Source organism: Pinus tabuliformis, chromosome 3_2 (assembly GCF_031772625.1).
Source record: "Pinus tabuliformis cultivar Carrire ecotype Pingquan chromosome 3_2, CPIR1, whole genome shotgun sequence".
Lineage (NCBI taxonomy): Eukaryota > Viridiplantae > Streptophyta > Pinopsida > Pinales > Pinaceae > Pinus > Pinus tabuliformis.
Genome location: NC_142302.1, coordinates 894107658 through 894128593, shown reverse-complemented (window position 1 = coordinate 894128593; position 20936 = coordinate 894107658).

Sequence of the window (20936 nt, the reverse complement as noted above, 5' to 3'; positions counted from 1 at the left end):
GTTGTCAATGTAAGTTCGACAAAGTTCAGTGCTTAGCGTCATAAGCCTAGTTTGAAATTAACAAATATTGAATGAGTTAGTGAGTATCATAGTGTAAGTACATGTACATGTACATATACATATACATATATGTGTGTGTGTGTGTCTATATATATATATATATATATATATATATATACTTACATTATGATACTCACTAAATCATTCAATATTTGTTAATTGCAAACTAGTTTTATGACACTAAGCATTCAGCGTTGCGAGACTTACATTGGCACCCCTTTAAGTCTTTAACATAGTACATTGGGATGTTAATGTTATTATGGTTGTATAGACATTATATTATAAAAAATATAAGCCATAGTTTCGAGCTATATAAGCACATGAACAATAGGCATTAAGATTTGTTATATTTGTCAGTAATAAGAATTTCTCTGTGCTCTTCATCCTTACCCTAAGTTGGCACTGGTGAGTTCTCTCAAACCTTTTTTGATGCACAACTGTCCAATAATTGCCTCGGTATTAATGAGGGTTCCAGATCTATGGTTTTGGTGGATTGGTTTGGATTAATGGTCCAATGTGATGGAGAAAAGTTAGAGGGTTAATGCCTCCTACCCAAGCGTCACCAAAGTTCATTCGACCCCTCATCTCCTCAGGAACAACTCTACAAATTTTCTGGTGAGGGTTTCTTTTCCTTCATTTCGGTCTTTTGGGCCTTCTTGATCTATGAAAGGTATGTTATTGTTTTATTATTATGAATTTATCATGACCATGGATTCTTCTATTTTGTTAAGCTATTTGATAAATGCTTTTGAATACTCTGTGGTACTGAATGGTTTGATGTAGCTAGGCTTGCTCCATGTCTTGGATTCAATATTTTATTCATTATTTGTTCCTAGTGGAGGTACACCCATGTTTTGTCTACCAACAGGTAAATCCCATGATTGTGTTGATTGTACTTGCACGTTTTTAGTAAAAAAAATTGTGCACTTTTCTAATAAGTTTATGAACAAAATGTTTTGTTCTAGTTGTGCATACTATCAATGCGTTAAGGGTCTTCTTATAATTTATTTTATTTTATCATTGCAACAACACCTTTCTTATGACTTCATTGAATTTATGACTCTTATTTTGAATGTTGGTTTTTTGTCTCTATAGGTAAATTTTCAAATGTGATTCTAAGGTTTCTAATCACTTGATCTATGATTTTGATGTATGTATGTTCCTATTCGGCTTACAAATTTGATCTCCTCCTTTTCTAGGTGACAATTTCTAAGCTTATCATGGCTAAGGTTTCTCTTCTTGGAAACTCTTCTCAACCATCTGGTCTTAGTCTAAGGTTTGGAATATAAAGGGTCAAGAACTAAGAAAATTGAGTCTTCCTACATTGTCGTCAACAAAAGTTACTTATTTTTCCATATGTAAACATTAATTGTGACAATTAGAATTTTAGTGTTTCTTGTTGCAATGAGAAGTTGTAAACTTGTAACTTCTAGGATATGTTGTGTGTGTGTGTGTGTGTGTGTGTGTGTGTGTGTGTGTGTGTGTGTGTGTGTGTGTGTGTGTGTGTATATATATATATATATATATTGGAAAGCATAATCTGGGTTGAGTCGTGGTCTTTCCTATTTTTGGTTCCATGCTCTGCATGGAAAATGTTTTTCTTTTATTATAGAGGGATTCCATGGAATTTGGTTTAACTATCAGCTAAAATGTTTTATGTTATTGTTGCAATGTATTTTCACAGTTTAATATGGTTCGACAATAGCTAGAATCAAGTGATATGTTAGTTTTAATAACTCTATGTTAACATTGTTTGGGTTCTTTGTTAAATAGTCATTGTGTGTGTGTGTGTGTATATATATATATATATATATATATATATATATATATATATATATATATATCTAATATTTTAAGTTACAGGCACTCAAAATTATTTAAATTTATTTCAGACAACTCCCCTCTGATTCTTTTGTATTTTGGGGTTATATCCTAGCTTACATTTAGTTACTTTCATGTATGGGTATTGTTGTATTTTTGTTTGTTATAATGTTGTAGAGCAACGAGACTATTCCAAGGAATTTTGGATTCCCATCTTGGCCCTACGAGCTAACCCAACCTCTTACAATATCAAACTGAAATGTTCCATAATCATATTCGAATATATAGCAATCTACAATTATCTACTTTCAACTCTGTATGGATTTATAAATAATGAAAAGAATATATAAGTCAATGTATAATATTTATTTTTGTAAGACAAGGATTGCTACAAGGTTGTTAAATTTGTTACTTGGCCTGGGAGCTAACCCTATTTCCCCTGTAGAATAGAATTAACCATAATAATTCCTTTCTAGACAGGCTCTATAAAACAACATTTACTTATGACACATAGATTTGATCACTCTATTATCTAGTGAACTTGAAACAATTTCACAAAACCATATAAAAATTTCCACAGATAATAAACAAATAATCACTGTGTTATTACTATAATCAGTATGAAGAGTAGTTTGAGAAGTAATTATCTCTTCATTTTCTTGTTTACTTATATAATGTACCACATAATCACAGGGAAGGGAATGCTCCTCCCAACATATGAGACTTGCCACAATATTGTGTATCCCCCCTAGCCAACTTCATACCCAGGGTAGTATTGGAACAGTGACCTGCACAACATTATCTAAAGGCTATCTCATACCAACTAGAATTAGCCTAGGTATCATAACATTATACTTTCTTATTCACGGTTGCAATTCACATTGCAATGTTTTACCTTCACAGGTTTTCATGTTGCCATTAAGCTACTACTGCTTAATCCCATCATCAATGTTAGTCACAAATATGCATACAATACTATCATGCAGAAAAGTATATCTAAATATTCATTAATGTGTAAATGTATATAATAGTTAAGGTAACAATCCAAACATTTCCAATTTCCCATAGTGTGCTATTACCAACAAACCAACACATGAAGTAACTTTCATAATCACTTGTTTACAACTTGCAATAAGCTTAATAAAAACCAATTCATGCATATAATTTATAATAGTTAGTCATGCAACACTAACTAATCAATTTTGTCAACCATCTTAAATCATTCATGACAAGACTCAATCAACAACTAGCTATTACAGTCAAGTCTCACTACTTGACTCATATTTCATTTTTAATATATAAAGGGGTTCTTCCAATGTTATTTTAAAACAATCTATCGTCCTTTTCAAGGAAGGTCCCCATATTTTACATTCATGCATTCACTCATTATAAGTAATTCATTGTAACTTTTGTCATGTTCATTAAATGTATCATTAATATTTTTATATTTTCAAAAGTTGGTAGTTGATTGTCACTTTCCTTAGTGACTATCCAAGATTGTTAATAGGTGTAATAGAGGTTTTATTGTCTATTATCCTCATCGGGATTCAAATGTCATGAACATAGTTTTGTAGAATATTTATTACTTACTACTCTTCATTGTGGTTATAAACATGAATCATGTGTCTCATATCAAAAGTAGTCTACTGCGTATATCAATATGTAGATTGTTAGACTCATACCTAAGCGTATTCCCACTAGTATCATACTTTGATCTTTGTTCCACTTACCAGTTCCCAAAAGGTCCCAGTGCTGCAACCTTAAGCTTTGATACCACTTGTAACATCCCTCAATAACCTCGCATGAAAATGCATGGAGTTCGAAATTTTTTTATACAATTTACCCACAAGTAACTATCCAAATTACTATTCCATATTCAATATTAACCATTAGATAGAATTTTCATCATTACATAGGGTAACTTTAGTAAAGGAATAATAAGTTGCATAACCATTAACAACCATTGTTGTAGTATACTAACATAAACTTTCTGATGTAACCTTCCATCATTTTCATAGTTCCTTTAACTTAATTAGTTAATCACATACTTGGTATTAGAAACATCAACTCATGCAAGGAATCCACATCATAAAAGTAGCACAACAAAAAACCACATCATTAGATGCTGACATACCCTAGAAACCCCATAGGGTGAAAATCAAGAAACCTTTAATTTTATTATTAAATGCATGTGAGGGTGTTCACCCTTCACTCAATTGTTTATAAAGGATTCCATCCCTTAACCATTGTCATAAAATATTACAGAAAAATATCGTTTAAATACAACATATCTAGCTAAAAAATATTACAATCATCATGATATCATTTACCCATAATATTCAATATTTACATCTTTGTAACCTGATTGTTTCATTAGTGGCCCACCTTGCAGCTCGTACTCATCTTCATGGGCCATTAGTTCTTTTCTTGCCACAATGTTAAACATAATCTATCCTTTGCACAAGTCACCATCTTTTCCTACCAATGTTTTCGTCAGCAAACATTGATATCATGATCACATAAAGTATTCATCAAACAATAATTACTCATTATTAGTGATGTTTCACCATCTATTTGTGTGCATACATAAAACATAAATGAATATTTGGACATGTCTTCTTGACATGCATTAATAAAATCACATAACATGTCTATAAATAAATATCGCATTAACCATTATTCCCCTCACACAAGTGCACATTCATTTTCTTTTCTAAAGGAAAACCACTACACTATTCACATTATTTACTAGCACCTTAGCTTTATTCTTTGTGCATGTAATTATATGTCTTAAGAGAAACCAACCTCTCAATTATGTAGTTATGTGTTCTTTTCCATAAGAACTAATACACTAGATATTATTCTTATCCGTGCGATTGCATGTTATTTTCTAAGAGAAAAACTAATGTAATAGATAGCATGTTTATGCATGCAAATGTATGTTCTTTCCAATAACATTTTTCTTCCAAAGGATAGCTATTTACAATAACTATAGTACATGAAAATACATGCCTTCTTTCAAAATAAGGTTAGCACATTCTTTCATACAATATGAATTCTTTTCCAAATCATACTAACATAATATCCCATATTCCTTCAAGAAAATTAACATCATGGATATAGTTTTATGCACCTCAACATATATTCTTTTAAAAGAAATAGTTACTAATCTAGTGCATACATACACATATATTTTTCCAAAGAAATCTAGTGTAACAACCATGACTTCTATGCATATAAACACTTGTTCTTTCCAAGAAACTTAGCAAGATCACAATTATCTATATGCCTAAACAACTATTGTTTTTCCAAAAAGAACTAATATCATAATCATTATTATGGTGCATGCAATTGCGCATTTCTCTCACTCAATTTCTATTCTCTTGTACATGTAGTACGTGTCCTTTCTAACACAATCACCATTACTTTCATGCATACAACCTCATAATAAAAATAAATGTGGGTTCGTATATCTACCAGCCTAGATCCATCTTAATCGCGGATCTATCAAGCGACGAGAGGGATCAAATCTATCAAGGTGCAAACCTCTTTTTTGAGTGGAAATCTTGAGGAAGGGTTTGCACATCGAGAGATTTGATCCCTCTTGGTGCTTGATAGATCTAGCGTTAAGATGGATCTAAGCTGGTTTAAGTCATGTGCAATCATACACAATCTGTTGAACATATAATTATTTTGATCATTTTAAATATGGTAAATATGTCTAATATTAATTTGGTCAATTTAACTTTAACTTTGCTTATTTACCTCAGTTTGTTGAGATGAGAGAGACTCTTAGTAACTTGAATGATGAAAAATGATAAAATAAAAAATTTAAGTGCAAAGTGACAATGTAACAATGTTAATGGATAGAAAATATGACTAATAAGAATATAGTGAATTAGAAACAAACTTCATTGGGATCAATCTAAAACTATTTTCTTCTACTATTCTTGTTGTCACACCTATTAATTATTTTCTATTACCGCATTTGAATCAAAAGTGATTAACAATGTTGAATGATGGAAAATGGGAATAATAAGAATGTACCCAATTACAAATAGTTTATTTTTTTCAGAAGAAGATATTTTGGGTAGGTGAACATTTTATTTAGAATGAAAAATCATTGTATTTATGGTTGAATTACTATAACAAAGAAGTCAATTCACGTCATGAATAATGTTTATGTGTTCACAATGAGAGAGATTTTGTATGTTTTTGGGATGAGATAGAGAAATAGATGGAGGGGGGAGAGAGGAAAAGACATGGAGGGAGGAAGAGATATAGATATGGAGAGAGAAGTATTATAGAGATAGATAAGGGGAAGAGATAGAGAGGGAGTGGAAAAGGGAGGGAGAGAGAGAGATAGATAGATATGGAGAGAGAGTGTATGTTTGGGGGATGAGATAGATAGATAAAGAAGGAGAGACAATGGGAGATAGAGATATATATGGAAGGGGAAGAGATGTGCTTACATTGAAATCAATGCACACTATTAATATAATTACTTTGAAATTAATGTACATCATACATCTAGTTGCATCAAATCAGAAATCAACAACTACACTCAAATGAATGCATCTAGCGCAAACAATCAAATAGGATTAGAAATCGACATCTACACTGAAATAAATGAATTTAATGTAAGGTATTAAATAGGATTAGAAATCAACATCAACATCGAAATCAACAAATCTAGTGCAAGCGATCAAATATGATTAGAAATCAACAACTACACCAAAATCAATACATCTATTTTAGTGAAAAACGAAATATTCGTGACTTTCTAGATCTAACTTTTGTGTTTGTATTTCTCTCTGTGTGTCTCTTTCTTCTTCTCTCTCTCTCCACCTTCCATTCTCTCTCTCTCTCTCTCTCTCTCTCTCTCTCTCTCTCTCTCTATATATATATATATATATATATATATATATACATATATCATCCTCCCTTCCTTTATTTGTCTCTCTCTTCTTCCCTCTTCCCCCCTCCATCTATATATCTATCTCCCCTTGTCTCTCCTTCTCACCCCCAAAACATACTCCCTCTCTATCTCCACCTCTATCTTTCAATGTCTTTATTCTTCCCTCCCTCTCTTTCCCCCTTCCAACTCCATCTCTCTCTCCCCCTCTCTCTCTCTCCTCTCTCTCAAGCCCCCTCTCTCTTCCTTCCTTTCTCTCCCTTTGTCTCCCACCTCCCTCTGTCTCTCCCCCCCCATCACAACTCTATCTCTCTCCACCTTCCAACTCTGTCACTATATCCTTCTCTCTCTCGCTCTCGCCACCTATCCCCCCACCCCCATATCTATGTTTCCCTATCTCTCTCTTCCCATTCTTTCCATATCGCTATCCTCTCCTTTTCTCTCCCTTCCCATGTCTCCTCTCTCCCTCATTCCATCTTCATCTCTCCCTTATCACTCCCTCTCTCTCTCCACATCTATCTCTCAATTTATTTGTTCTTCCCTCCCTCCCTTTCCCCCTCCAAATCCATCTCTCTCTCCCTCCCTCTCTCCTCCTCTCTCTCTTCCTTCTTCTCTCTCCATGTCTCTCCCACCGTTCTCTCTCACCCCCATTCTATTCCCCCTCTATCCACTCTCTCTCTCTCTCTTAAATATGATGCCATTGTATTTTATTTAAGAAATTATCTAAATTTAAAAAATATAGAATTGGTTGTAAAATATTATACCTATATTTTGCATCAATCATGTCAAAGAAAATACAATAATAAAAAACTTAAAAGAATCATGCATTATCTTTCCTCTATCATTGTTAATCACTTTGTTTTATCTCTTTGCTTGGATCCTTAGTTAAAATTCATCTACCTCAAAAGTAATTATAACTTTTTTGCTTTTAGATTTAATAAAAATAAAATATTTGTAATATATTTTGATTTTGAAATAAGTTATGGATTTTGGGCATGTGGTATTGATAAGCCATGGTATGGTTCATGGTATTGTAATAGAATAATTAAAAGCCTAGATCCATAACATAATAATCAAAAGCATAGATGGCCCATGGTATTGATAAACCATGGTATTATTCTCCCTCTTTTCCTCCCTCTTGTATTGGCCCATGGTATCTATTTCTCTTGTATGGCCCATGGTATCTGCAAAAAAACCTATTTAGAAGTTAATAATGTCCATGGTAAATATTCATGATTTAAAATCTTGTTATATCATAGATATTAAATTTTCATCTCCTTATTAATTAAACTTAAAGATGGTTATGCAATCATTATTTTAATTTATATGATAAAATGGATGTTAAATTATAACTACTATTTATATGTTATATATTTCAATGTGATAGATATATTTTACTTTCTTTTATCTAAAAAAATGTTCATAATTTTATTAACAAAATTACATTATAGAAAATATTGAATTTCAAAAATATCTCACATCTCACATCTAAAGCTCACACATCTAACTTTCACCCATCCACCCTAAACTAGGTTGTAAAGGGAGTCCTTTAATAAGGTGGAGGAATTGCCCGGACGGCCAAAAGTGGCAAGAATCTGGGAAAAATTTTCAAAAAGTCTTGTAGAGGGAGCGTTTGATTCATGTTTTTTTATAATGGAAATGGATTCAGCACCATCAAAAATGTCTAAGACACCTAAAATTTTGAAGTTTAACAACTATAACTTGGATTTACAAAAATCCTTGCCCGATTTTCTCTAAATATGACCAGAATTTCCATAACTTTCTCGGCAACTCCTCGACCTACGCGGTTGTTAAAGCCTCTCTAGATGCAATACACACATGATTCATAAGCATGTTTTCAAGAAAATAATTCCACTTGTTATCATTTGATGCACGAATTTATGTCTTTTCTTTACATCATATTAGCATGACTAATTCGTCTTTACCATGCAGCGTTTCTAAAAAATTGAAGTGGATGTTCTTTTATGCCAATGATATTTTCCAAATTTAATATAATCAGTTTATAATTGTTCCGTACTTGTATGTCAGCACAACCATAACTAAACACTTTGAACGACATAGCCTTTTTCAATAACACCACAAAATTACCCATTCTATTTGACACATAGTCATAGCTACTTATCTTTTTGTTGTGGTCTGGCCTTGCCTTGCATAGTGCTACGGTCAGTCCTTAACTCTTAACAGCATTTTCATTCTTCGCACTCCACCATGAAATCATCAAGATTGTAGGGAATTTCGCATTTACCATACATTGTCACTGTCTGAGGAGAATCGCAGGTACCCAAATCGACAGAAGTATTCATCAATATCCCACACGGATTTGGCAAAACATGGAATGTGAAAAAGAATCAAACACGACCAACATCAACCACCCTCAAGGAATAGCAGAGACCCACCGTGTTGGAGACACAAAGCTTTCTTTGCATGGTAAGGAATTACAGTCAATATAAGGCATCGCTTTTAATAAGGAATTACAGTCAATATAAGGCATTGCTTTTAATAGCGTTGCAGATTCATTGGTGGTTATGACCACGCCCACTGGCCAAGCCATCTCCACAAAGGGATATAGGAAAATAAAACTTAAAGGAACCATTCAATAACTATATTGACTGTAATAATGGAATTAACAAACCATTTAGAAACAACTATATTTTCTCGTAATCCTTCAATAACTTTAATTTACTTTCCATATGGTTTTTAGCTACATATTTAATTAGTTGGAATCCTTAAAGATTTTTAGTCAAATATCTAACCAATTAGGTTTTCCGTTTAATAGATTTTTATTAATTTTTCTTATTATTTCATATAATAATAATAATAATAATATAAGTTTTTTATTATATATAATGGAATTAAATTTATAGAAACCAATTATCGGTTATACCTTAAAAAATATAAATAAATTTGAATTAATAAGGGAGTTAACAAACTAATTGGAAACAACTATATTTTCATATTCAATATAGTTAAGTCAATTATTTATCTAACTAATTAGGTATCCATTTAATAAATATTTATTAATTTTTCTTATTTCTTATAATAATGATAATAGGTCTATATAGTTTTAATTAGTTATTGATTTATACTCCATTTAGTTAAATACAAACGGTTACATTTAATCATAAATAGAAATAAATATAACAAAAATTACTTATTAATTAATTAACTAATTATTTTTCCCTGTCCCTATCTTTTGGTCCAATCCAGTTACCCAGTCCAATATAGTCGTTTCCTGGTCAAATATAGCCATTGGGATGATCTGCTCTCTCTATTTAACATGTAGCCATGATCTGGTTCTTCAACTTGTCCTGACGATGAACCACACTTGCTTCGAAACGCCTCCACAAATGAATTACGATGTGATTTTCACCAAAAACTCTTCTCTATAAACTCGATATGAATTACGATGTGATTTTCGCTGAAAACTCTTCTCTATAAACTCGATATGGATCACATAAGCCTAAATTCAACCAACATTCATATATTCAACACCTCTAAACATTTAAATACAAACTATAATGTTAATACACTCATCTTCATCGAAAATTTACATCAATATTTAGACATGGTTCTATGAGAGATGTCAATTCTCTCCTTCATTTCTAAGTTGGGATCACATTTATGATAATTAATTAATTTTTACTAAAATTTATATGATTTACTATATTATATATGTATTTTACTATTAGTTTAAATAATAAGTGAAATGGTCAATTTCACCCAAAATCTTGTATATGTTTTTAAAAATCATAAGTTTAATTTATTTACTTGTATCAGGGCATTCAATCCATTTATGCATTTAAAAGTGCATTTCAACAATAAAAAAACATAATCTCATTAGAAATTGTATTGTTGGATTTTGTCAAAAAATACCATTTGGTTAGATTTTATACTAGGGTAACCATATGGCTCATAAATGTGGATAAGCACCAATCCATAATAAACATCAAAACACTTCATCATACATCACAAATTGATAAAATAAAATAAAAATAAAAACAATTAAATAAATCATAACTTTATTTAAAATAATTATTGCTCGAGAGGTGCTCTCCAACCTAGTATAGTAGATATGTTGTAATGTAATGTTTAACATTTTGACTAAGCCAAATTACATAAGAGGGACCAATTCTCTTTAAATCCAAACCTATTTTAGAGTGAAAAGAGATTTGATCCCTCTCAGCACTTGATCCAGAGTTAAGATGGATGTAAACCGGTTACTATTATATGCATTTTAAAAAAACATCTAACACAATTTTTAACCACCAGCCTAGATCCATCATAACTCCGGAACTACCAAGCCTCGAGAGAGATCAAATCTCTTTTCACTCTAAAATATGTTTTCATATGAAGAGATTTGATCCCTCTAAATGCTTGGTAGATCCAGAGTTAAGATGTATCTCTTTTCACTCTATAATATGTTTACATATCAAGAGATTTGATCCAGAGTTATGATGCATATCTTGTCACTCTAAAATATGTTTGCATATCAAGATATTTGATCCCTCTCAAGGCTTGGTAGATCTGGAGTTAAGATGTATCTAGGTTGGTTCAATTTCCCCCTTTAAATATGTTATGTTCCATATAAATGCCATGGGTCAATACCATGGGGCATTGTTATTTTTATTTATTTTCTGATTGAGTTAATAAATTGACATTACATTACATTAATCTTTTTATTTTATTTTATTTATGTAATTTGACTTAGTCAAAATGTTAAATATTACATTACAACATCTCTACTATATTGGGTTGGAGAGTGCGTCTTGGGACGATGAAGGTTCAACTCTATTGTGCCAACCATGACTTTTCAATACCACATGCCCAAAAAACTATAGCTAATTTCATGACATTTGTTCATATTTTTTTAATTAATAAGTTTAATTAAAAAGGAAAAAATGCATAACTACTTTGGAAATAACATTTAGCATTTGATTTAGGTATACTACTAAGAATATTCTAAAAAAAATTATGAACGTTAAATCTTGACCATCCACTTGATAATATAATTAAATTAAAATGATGAAAGTCCTATTCTAAAATAGACATGCCTATCAATATAATTATATTTAAATATTAATCTTAAAATTATATATATATATATATATAGAGAGAGAGAGAGAGAGAGAGAGCACCCCAAAACTGCTTCTACTTGGCGAAGAGCTACTCTTCTTTGGAGAAAGAAAACATGTTAAAAGCCCAAGACCCAAAATCATATGACATGAGTGAAAGCCTGTCGCCTTATGGACCACCAACGAGTCATTCCAGGAGACCTAGTTTTCCTTCAATAAATTTCCCATATATATATATATATATATATATATATATATATATATATATATATATACCAAGTTACACATCTCCAACTTCCCTTCTTATTTATGAACTTATAAACCTGATTTTGGTTACCATTATAAATATTTGTATTCTGTTAGTTAATATAATATTTTTATTAATGATATTAAATTCATTACCTATTTAAAATAGATGATATCCGCCTAAACATTCATTCTTTTATATACTATCCTAAGTCCATCTTAACCCCCGATCTATCAAGAGACGAGAGGGATCAAATATCTCTAGGTGCAAACCTTTTTTTTGAGTGCAAAACTTGAGGAAAGGTTTGCACCTCAAGAGATTTGATCCCTCTCAGGGCTTGATAGATCTAGGGTTAAGATGGATCTAGGTTGGTTTCAATCATGTGCAGTCATACAAAATTTGTCGAACATATAATTATTTTGATCATTATAAATATGCTAAATATGGTCGATTTAAATTTAACTTTGCTTAGTTACCTCAGTTTGTTGAGATGAGAAAGACTCTTAGTAACTTGAATGATGAAAAATGATGAAATAAAAATTTTAAGTGCAAAGTGACAATGTAACAATGTTGAATGATAGAAAACGAGAATAATAATTATATAGTGAATTATAAAAAATCTTCATTGTGATCAATTTGAAACTATTTTCTTCTACTATTCTTATTGTCACACTTATTAGTTATTTTCTATTACCACATTTAAATGAAAAGTGATTAACAATGTTGAATGATGAAAATGGGAATAATAAAAATGTACGAATTACAAATAGTTTCTAGTTTTAAGAAGAAATCATTTCGGGTAGGTGAACATTTTAATTAGAATGAAAATTCAAGTATTGTATTTATGGTTCAATCATTGTAACAAATAAGTCTATTCATGTCATGAATAATGATTATGTGTGCACAATGAGAGAGAGTTTGTATGTTTTGGGGTGATATAGAGAAACGAACATAGGCGGGGGAGAGAGGGAATAAGAGAGAGGCAAAGACATGGAGGGAGGAAGAGATATAGATATGGAGAGAGAAGTGTTAGAGAGAGAGATAACGGGAAGAGAGAGAGGGGGAGTGGAAAAGGGAGGGGGAGAGAGAGAGATAGATAGATATGGAGAGAGAGAGTGTGTATGTTTGTAGGGTGAGATAGAGAGATAAAGAAGGAGAGACAATGGGATATAGAGATATATATGGAGGGGAAGGAGATGTTCTTACACTGGAATGAATGCACACTATTAATATAATTACTTTAAAATTAATGTACATCATACATCTAGTTGCATCAAATTAGAAATCAACATCTACACTCAAATCAATGCATCTAGTGCAAACAAGCAAATAGGATTAGAAAGAAACACCTACACTAAAATCAACATCTACACTGAAATAAATGCATTTACTGTAAGGTATTAAATAGGATTAGAAATTGACATCTACACTGAAATCAACGAATCTAGTGCAAGCAATCAAATATGATTAGAAATCAACAACTACACTAAAATCAGTACATCTATTTTAGTGAAAAACTAAAATATTCATGGCTTTCTAGATCTAACTTCTATGACTGTATTTGTCTCTGTGTGTCTCTTTCTTCTTCCCTTTCTCTCCACCTTCCATTCTATGTCTATCTCCCTCACTCTCTCCTTCTCTCTCTCCCCCACCCTCTCTCCCCCATCCTTCTCTCTCCACCTCTCCCTCCCTTTATCTTTCTCTTCTTCCCTCTCCCCCCTGCCATCTATGTCTATAGATCCCTCCATCTCTCTTTATTTGTCTCTCTGTTTTAGCCCCCTAAACACATCTCTCTCTCTCTCTCTCTCTCTCTCTCTCTCTCTCTCTCGCTATATATATATATATATATATATATATATATATATATATATATATCTCTTCCTCCCTGCCTTTATTTGTCTCTCTCTTATTGCCTCTTTCCCCCTCCATCTATTTCTCTATCTCCCTCGTTCTCTCCTTCTTATCTCTCTATGTTAGCCTACATACACACTCTCTCTCCATATATATCTATCTATCTATCTCTCCCTCTTCCTCTCTCTCCCTATCTCTTCCCCCCAATCTCTCTCTCTCTACCCCATCTATATCTCTATCTCAACCCCCAAACATACTTTCTCTCTCCCTCTCTCTCTCTTGCTCTCCATATCTATCTCTCTTCCTCTCTCTCTCCATATCTATCTATCTTCCTCCCTCCCTTTCTTTGCCTCTCCCTTTTTCCCTCTCTCCCCCCTCCATCTATATCTCTATCTCCCCTTGTCTCTCCTTCTCACCCCCAAAACATACTCCCTCTCTCTCTCCACCTCAATCTCTCAATGTATTTATTCTCCCCCCTCTCTCTTTCCCCTTTCCAACTCCATCTCTCTCCCCCCTCTCTCTCCTCTCTCTCTAGTCCCATCCTAACCATGAATATTCACCCCATTTTACCATGGATATTATCAGCTTATAAATAGGTTTTCTTGCAATACCATCGGCCAATGCCATGACTTATCAATATCACATACCCAAAAACCATAACTCTTTAAAAAAAAAATCATAAATATTTTATTTCAATTTAATTTTATAACAATTTTTAAATTAAAACTTAATACTTACAAAAAACATATAATATAACAAGATTCTTAACTAAGTATATTAACCCCCATTTTATGATGGATACTATTAACTTGTAAATAGGATTTGTTAGAATTCCATGGGCCAATACCGATACCACTTGCCCAAAAACCATAACTCATTTCAAAATCAAAATATTTTATAAATATTTAATTTTAATATTATTTTATACCATTTTTAAAGTTAAATCTAAAATCAAAAAGCTATGGGAGATGTTGTAGTGTTGTAAATGTTTGTAGACATTTGGATGATTGCTCAATTAAAAATTAATAAAAGGTTACAAGTAATTACGTAGAGAGGCACTCTCCAACCTAATATGTAGAGATGATATAATGTAATGTAAACATTAAAATAAAATAAAAATAAAAATAATAATGATAATTATCAATAAAACACTTTTACTTGGTTAAATTACATAAAACAAAAAATAAAATAAAATTATAAATTATAAATTATAACTATAATTATAACAACATACATCCATTTTAACTTTGGATCTACCAAGCACCAAGAGGGATAAAATCTCTTGAGACTTAAACCTCTTTTAGGGTAAAAAAAGATTTGCTATCTCTAGGAGCTTGGTAGATCTAGACTTAAGATGGATCTATTCTGGTTATTATATATGTCATTTGTATAATATTTTATGTTAGATCTATATTTTTTAACATGGTTAAGTATTGGACTGGAGTAATCTTGAGGCCCAGGTATAGGTTACCTCAAGAACTGGAAATTGAAATTCCAAATTGCCAAGTGTGGAAAAGGCTCGGGGGAGAGGTTGGACGTAATTGAAATCTTCGCGGTTGGGTGGTGAGACTTTCTTGCTGATAATTAATTTAATCTATTCAAAAGATAAGTATGCTTGTTAGTTTCTAAGAATTGTTTAAATTCTTTCTTCCTGTATAAAAAAAGGCTTTTGTGTTTCTTTTATGTATGAGAAAGAGAAAGGTTGTGTTTTTATTCTTTAAAAGAAAGATAAGCAAGACTGTATAAGACAAAGGAACCGGTCTTCCTAGGAAAAAGAAGAGTTAGATAATTGACCCCTGTATAATATAACCTTAACTATAAATTTCTAGGTAGAAATATGTTTTAGGTGTGGACTAAACAGGTAAAGAAAAGACCATAGGACTTATAACAGATAATGGGGAGCCGATTGAGCTTCTGGGTCTTCAAGTTCAAACTCGATCAGAGGCAGTCCAAACCCAACATAATTATTGGAAAAGACCCCCCCTCGGCAGCGAACCGGTCCTGGTTAACCTAGGTCCAGTCACGGTCGGGGAGCACAATGTTCAGTGGGTTAATATTAAAAATAATAGGAATGACTATGTTTATGTTCTTTGAAACAAAATAGATAAATCGGTTTCTGAATTATAACCTAGGAAATCACATGAGAATGCGTACATTTGTTACACCAAGGACTGATACAAACTGTATGATGTAAAACCTTTTAAATATACATATATTCTTGTTATAAAAGAAAAAATGTCAGCCGTCCTTTTAATTGTATAGAACTGAGAAAAATAAAAATAAAAATGCCACTACTAATGAAATTTACTAGCCGTGAAGCATGTCCCAAATGTTTTAACAAGAAGAGAAAAACTTCGCTATAATATTTTTTATTAACAAGTTAACAAATATTGAAAAAGACTTGGTTGTACTTCTTTCAGTGGATAACATGCAAAAAGTTGCAAGATACATTAGCTATTTAAATAAAAATTTAGGTACACAGGGCAAATTTGAGAACTTGGGCGTAACAGGTTGGGTTAGTTCAACCCCAGTCGAGCCTAAGGGCCAAACAATCCTTTGCCAATTTTTTTTATGTAGGATTGTGAGGGTCGAAGAGGAACCCAATAGAGTTTCCATCCTATAGATAACCTCTTCATTTCTTTTTCTAAATATACTCGAAAAACTATAGGTATTGTCGAGAATTAAACAAATGTTGCAATATTCATAAACCAACAACCCCGTAACAGGGGAAAACACTAAATCAAATACATATGACTCCAATAGAAATGAAGAAATTACTTACAAATATATAATTGTATACAATTTGGAAAAAACAAAAGGTTCGGCCTCCTATGGAGGTTCAATTTTATATAGTCATTCCAAAAGAAAAATATCAGTATAAAAAAGTTGAAGAAACTTCAGAGGGAGCCATCTGAGCATACTCAGAAGTCGGAGCATAGAACCGGTCTTAGCACTCTCTTAGAAAAACCCAGAACAAAAAGGTATAAACCTTTGAACCATATAGAAGTGGGAGAGGTAAAAAAATTGGAATCCAAAGAAAGTAATTGGTAGAATTAGTTTAATGTCACAGTCGTTGCCTTGAAGTAGTAAAAATGTGCATACTTGTTCAACAAGGCAAGAACCGATCAAACCCTAAGTGCTAGAAATCTCTGATACAATAACAATTAAACACTCTGAGATTTTACATGAGAAAAACAAGTATACCAGCAACTCACCATCGAATTATGTAGAGATATGTATCCGAATGACTATTTAACCGAGAACCGAAATGAAGTAATAACAGAAGAATTTTCACAAATACAGTACTTGAGGAAGGCCTTACACAAATAATTTTGGTTCTTGCCAGAAGAGGGGATGCCACTGCTGGAAAAGGGATTGAAACCCTATGGAAGCAAGAGAGCTTAGCCAAAATAACCACAACAGAGAAAACTCTTTCAACAAAAGACATTATTTGTAGATCCATACTTTCCTATAGGTTAATATGGCGCTCGGGGATGCACACGTCTCGCCAGAAGAAATATTGCAAAGCCAGACTCACAAGGGAAAAATTGCAAAATGACTGATGGCTTCCAGACTAGTGGTGGAAGTGGTTACCTCATTCGAAGCCCAAGAGCCTTCACCATAGATTTAGAAACCCTATATGTGGATAGTATACTTTAGTCCAGGCATCCCCTGTCATCGGTGCCATTAAATCTTGTACTATAACATTAAATTAGCGATAAGAATTTCTAATCTCTATGTATGCATTATGGTGTGAGATTTAAGTAAATTTGTAATAGTCCACGTTGGAAAGAGAATTAGTGTGCCTTCTGAATTAAATTTGGATTAAAAGGTTTATATGCCTCTTGGTAAATAAAATGTATGCCAAGATAGTGAAATAAAATATTGACCATTATGTAGATCGTGAATTTTTTTTTATCGTATTCATGTAATTTATATTTGACGGTTAGACTTGTTACAGGTGGTATCAAAGCCACAATTTCAATACTGTGACCTGGTAGAGAAATGGTAGTGATGATAAGTGTGTTGAAATGTGCATAGATTAAGAGAGTGAGAAGGTAAATAGATCACGATGAGGAGACGAGCTTGAGGGAAGTTTCCATCAAGATCAACAGGTGGAGCAGGTTCTATGCCAAACCCAAAAGAAAATCCATAAATGTGGGTGAAAAATAGTAGAACAAAACAAGTATTCTACTCAAAATTGTTCAAAAATTTCAAGTTGAAAAGGTTCGATTAATAATAGACAATTAAAGCCTGATGCGTGAACAATACAGGATCCTAAAAAGCCTCTCAGACAAACAGAACCATCGAACCTCTTGACCTAGTCGTAAGCATAGAAGCAGAGAAAAAGAGGAACATCAACATCGAACTGAGGATACTCTAAAGGGGAGTCATACCCAAATAATTGAAAGAAATAGAGTTGATCATGAAGAGGAGTCGGGAAATGTCTTAGATCCAAGGAAAACAAAGCAATAAAAACTGGAATTGCAAAGGGAAATTCAGAAAGATCAAACCCCCAACCTTTGATGGTGAAGCAAAGGAGGTTGCAGAAGCTTAGTTTATCAATATGAATAAATATTTTCAAGTTTACGAATATGAAAGTAACCTTAAGGCCAAATTGGCCATCTATCATCTTCAAGGGAAAGCCACTGTATGGTGGGAAGAGGTAAATATAATGCAAAGGATGGAGGAGCAGGATGTAACATGGGATGAATTTCAAAAATAGTTCGAAAACAAATATCTGACAGAGAAATTATATGATGAAGAAGCTAAATAAGCCCATGGTTTAAATATGGGACAACTAACTATGGACGAACATGTGACCAAGTTTACATCCTTATTAAGATATGTACCATATATCCGAGAGGAAAAATCCAAAGTACAACATTTTCTGAGTAGTCTCCCTGCATTTATAAAGGAAAGAATATAATGTGATAATCCTAAAACCATGGATGAAGCAATCCGAAAAGCTTGAATGTGTTACCAATAGATGAAGCAGAAAGGAGACACTGGAAAAGTTGGTCTCAGAGGAAGGGGCAAAAGAATTCTCAGAATTTGAGAGGAACTAAATCTGCAAATTTTAAGAATGTATAGAGAAATCAATCAAGTAAACATACTAGAAGGAATCCACAAAAACCCAGATGTAAATAAGAAACTAAGCCTACTGAATCATCCATCAAGTTGGAGGGCAGCCAAGTGCAGAAGCCTCCTTTTCAATGTTGGGGTTGTGGAGAACCTCACTATTATAAGAATTGTTCCCACCATGCTTGTTGACAAGGTTAATCCTGTTTGCGGACAGAGATGATCCCTCTAACCCAATGAGTGGGTCTAGCAACTGAAGTGACAATCAAGTAGACATATTCCTAGATTACAATTGAAAAGAAGAATGAAGGATATGTCCTACCTCGTTCTAATGCTATTCTGATTTCCTTTGTTGAGGACCCCAGACTACTTGTGTCATGGGCTTGTTCCTTCTTCTTTTAGTGTTTATGCACCTTCACAAGTGATCAAGACACAACAAGGCATGTGAAAACAAATAGAAAATCCAATAGAAACCTACTTAACTGATAAAGGAATGTCAAGCTAAATGATACATGAACATATACATTTTGGGAAGATGAACCAGCAATTTATCTTATTAGAAAATAAAGGGAAGCTTACAACCAAAGCCTTGATGTTGATAGGCTCTCCTTGAGTGGTAATCCAAGTCCAATCCAAGAACTCTCCAAGCACTCCTTCTCCAAGTCTAATGAATAGCCTCGAGGCACAAGCTTAGCATAAGGGTGAAAATAAACATAGACCAACCATTTGGGAATGGGAGAGGAGGACTTTATAGGCTGGGAGAGGGAGTTAAGACTTCTCCAAAGATAGGATTAGGCCTACATATCAAGGAGGTAGCTCATAGGGATAAGAAAAAGAGGTCAATTTGGGAGGATTTGACCTCATCTACTCAAAACAACCTCCAACTCGCAGCTTTGGAAGCTTCTAGATCACGAAGCTTCTCATCCTCTTTGGGAAAATTACCTTTTTGGGATCATCGCGGGTATGAAAGGGAACAGATCAATTCCATCAATGGTCAAACATTGTGCAATAGGCAACCATCATTGGTTTAAGCATCATAAGAGTGATGACTCTCATTTTAGGGTTTCAAGAGCTATTTCTTCAAGGAAAACTCAAGACATTTTCCAAACAAAGTCTTAGGAGGGATCTGAGTTGCATACATGGATGAGTATAATATATAATAGTCATGTTTCAGGCACTTCAGGGTATGTCATAGGGAAGTGCAGGAGCCGTGACAAAATACTGTGTAACAAATTCCCCCTAAAGCATGAAGGCAGAACGAGGAGTGATGGCTGGGATGGTTTACGAGCTCTTGTAAGGACAAGGACACACACTATCAGGGGACCTGCAAATCAAGGACACATATACATATACATATCTAAGATCAAGACATGAATATGTGGCATGGAAGTAGCTATCTGGGTGATGAAGACTATATGAAAAGATCCATTGTATGGGCGCAACCATCCAGATAACAAGGATCATCATAAATATAAAGTCTCATGGTATGGTCACAACCATCCATATAGTAGAAACATGTGTACAATCATGAATGATATATAACTCCATGCAGCCTGAGTCATAACAGGCAAGAAACAGGGTCTTGCACTCCATCCCGACCCAATCAACATACAAATTCTAACATGAGAATAAATGTGTTGAAGTCGAACATGCTAGAAAACCACCTGATTACCGCCAATGATGTAGACCATTAACAAGTACGAGAGACACCACCAATAATGAAAATGGACCTCAAGGTACAACAATACAATCAGTGAATGTGATAATGAAGCTAAATTCGAACACTCGTGGAATAACCCGATCGAAAGTCAATAATGAAGGCCTGTCATGAGATGCGAAGAACCGGCCATTAGGGCATGCCAACTCT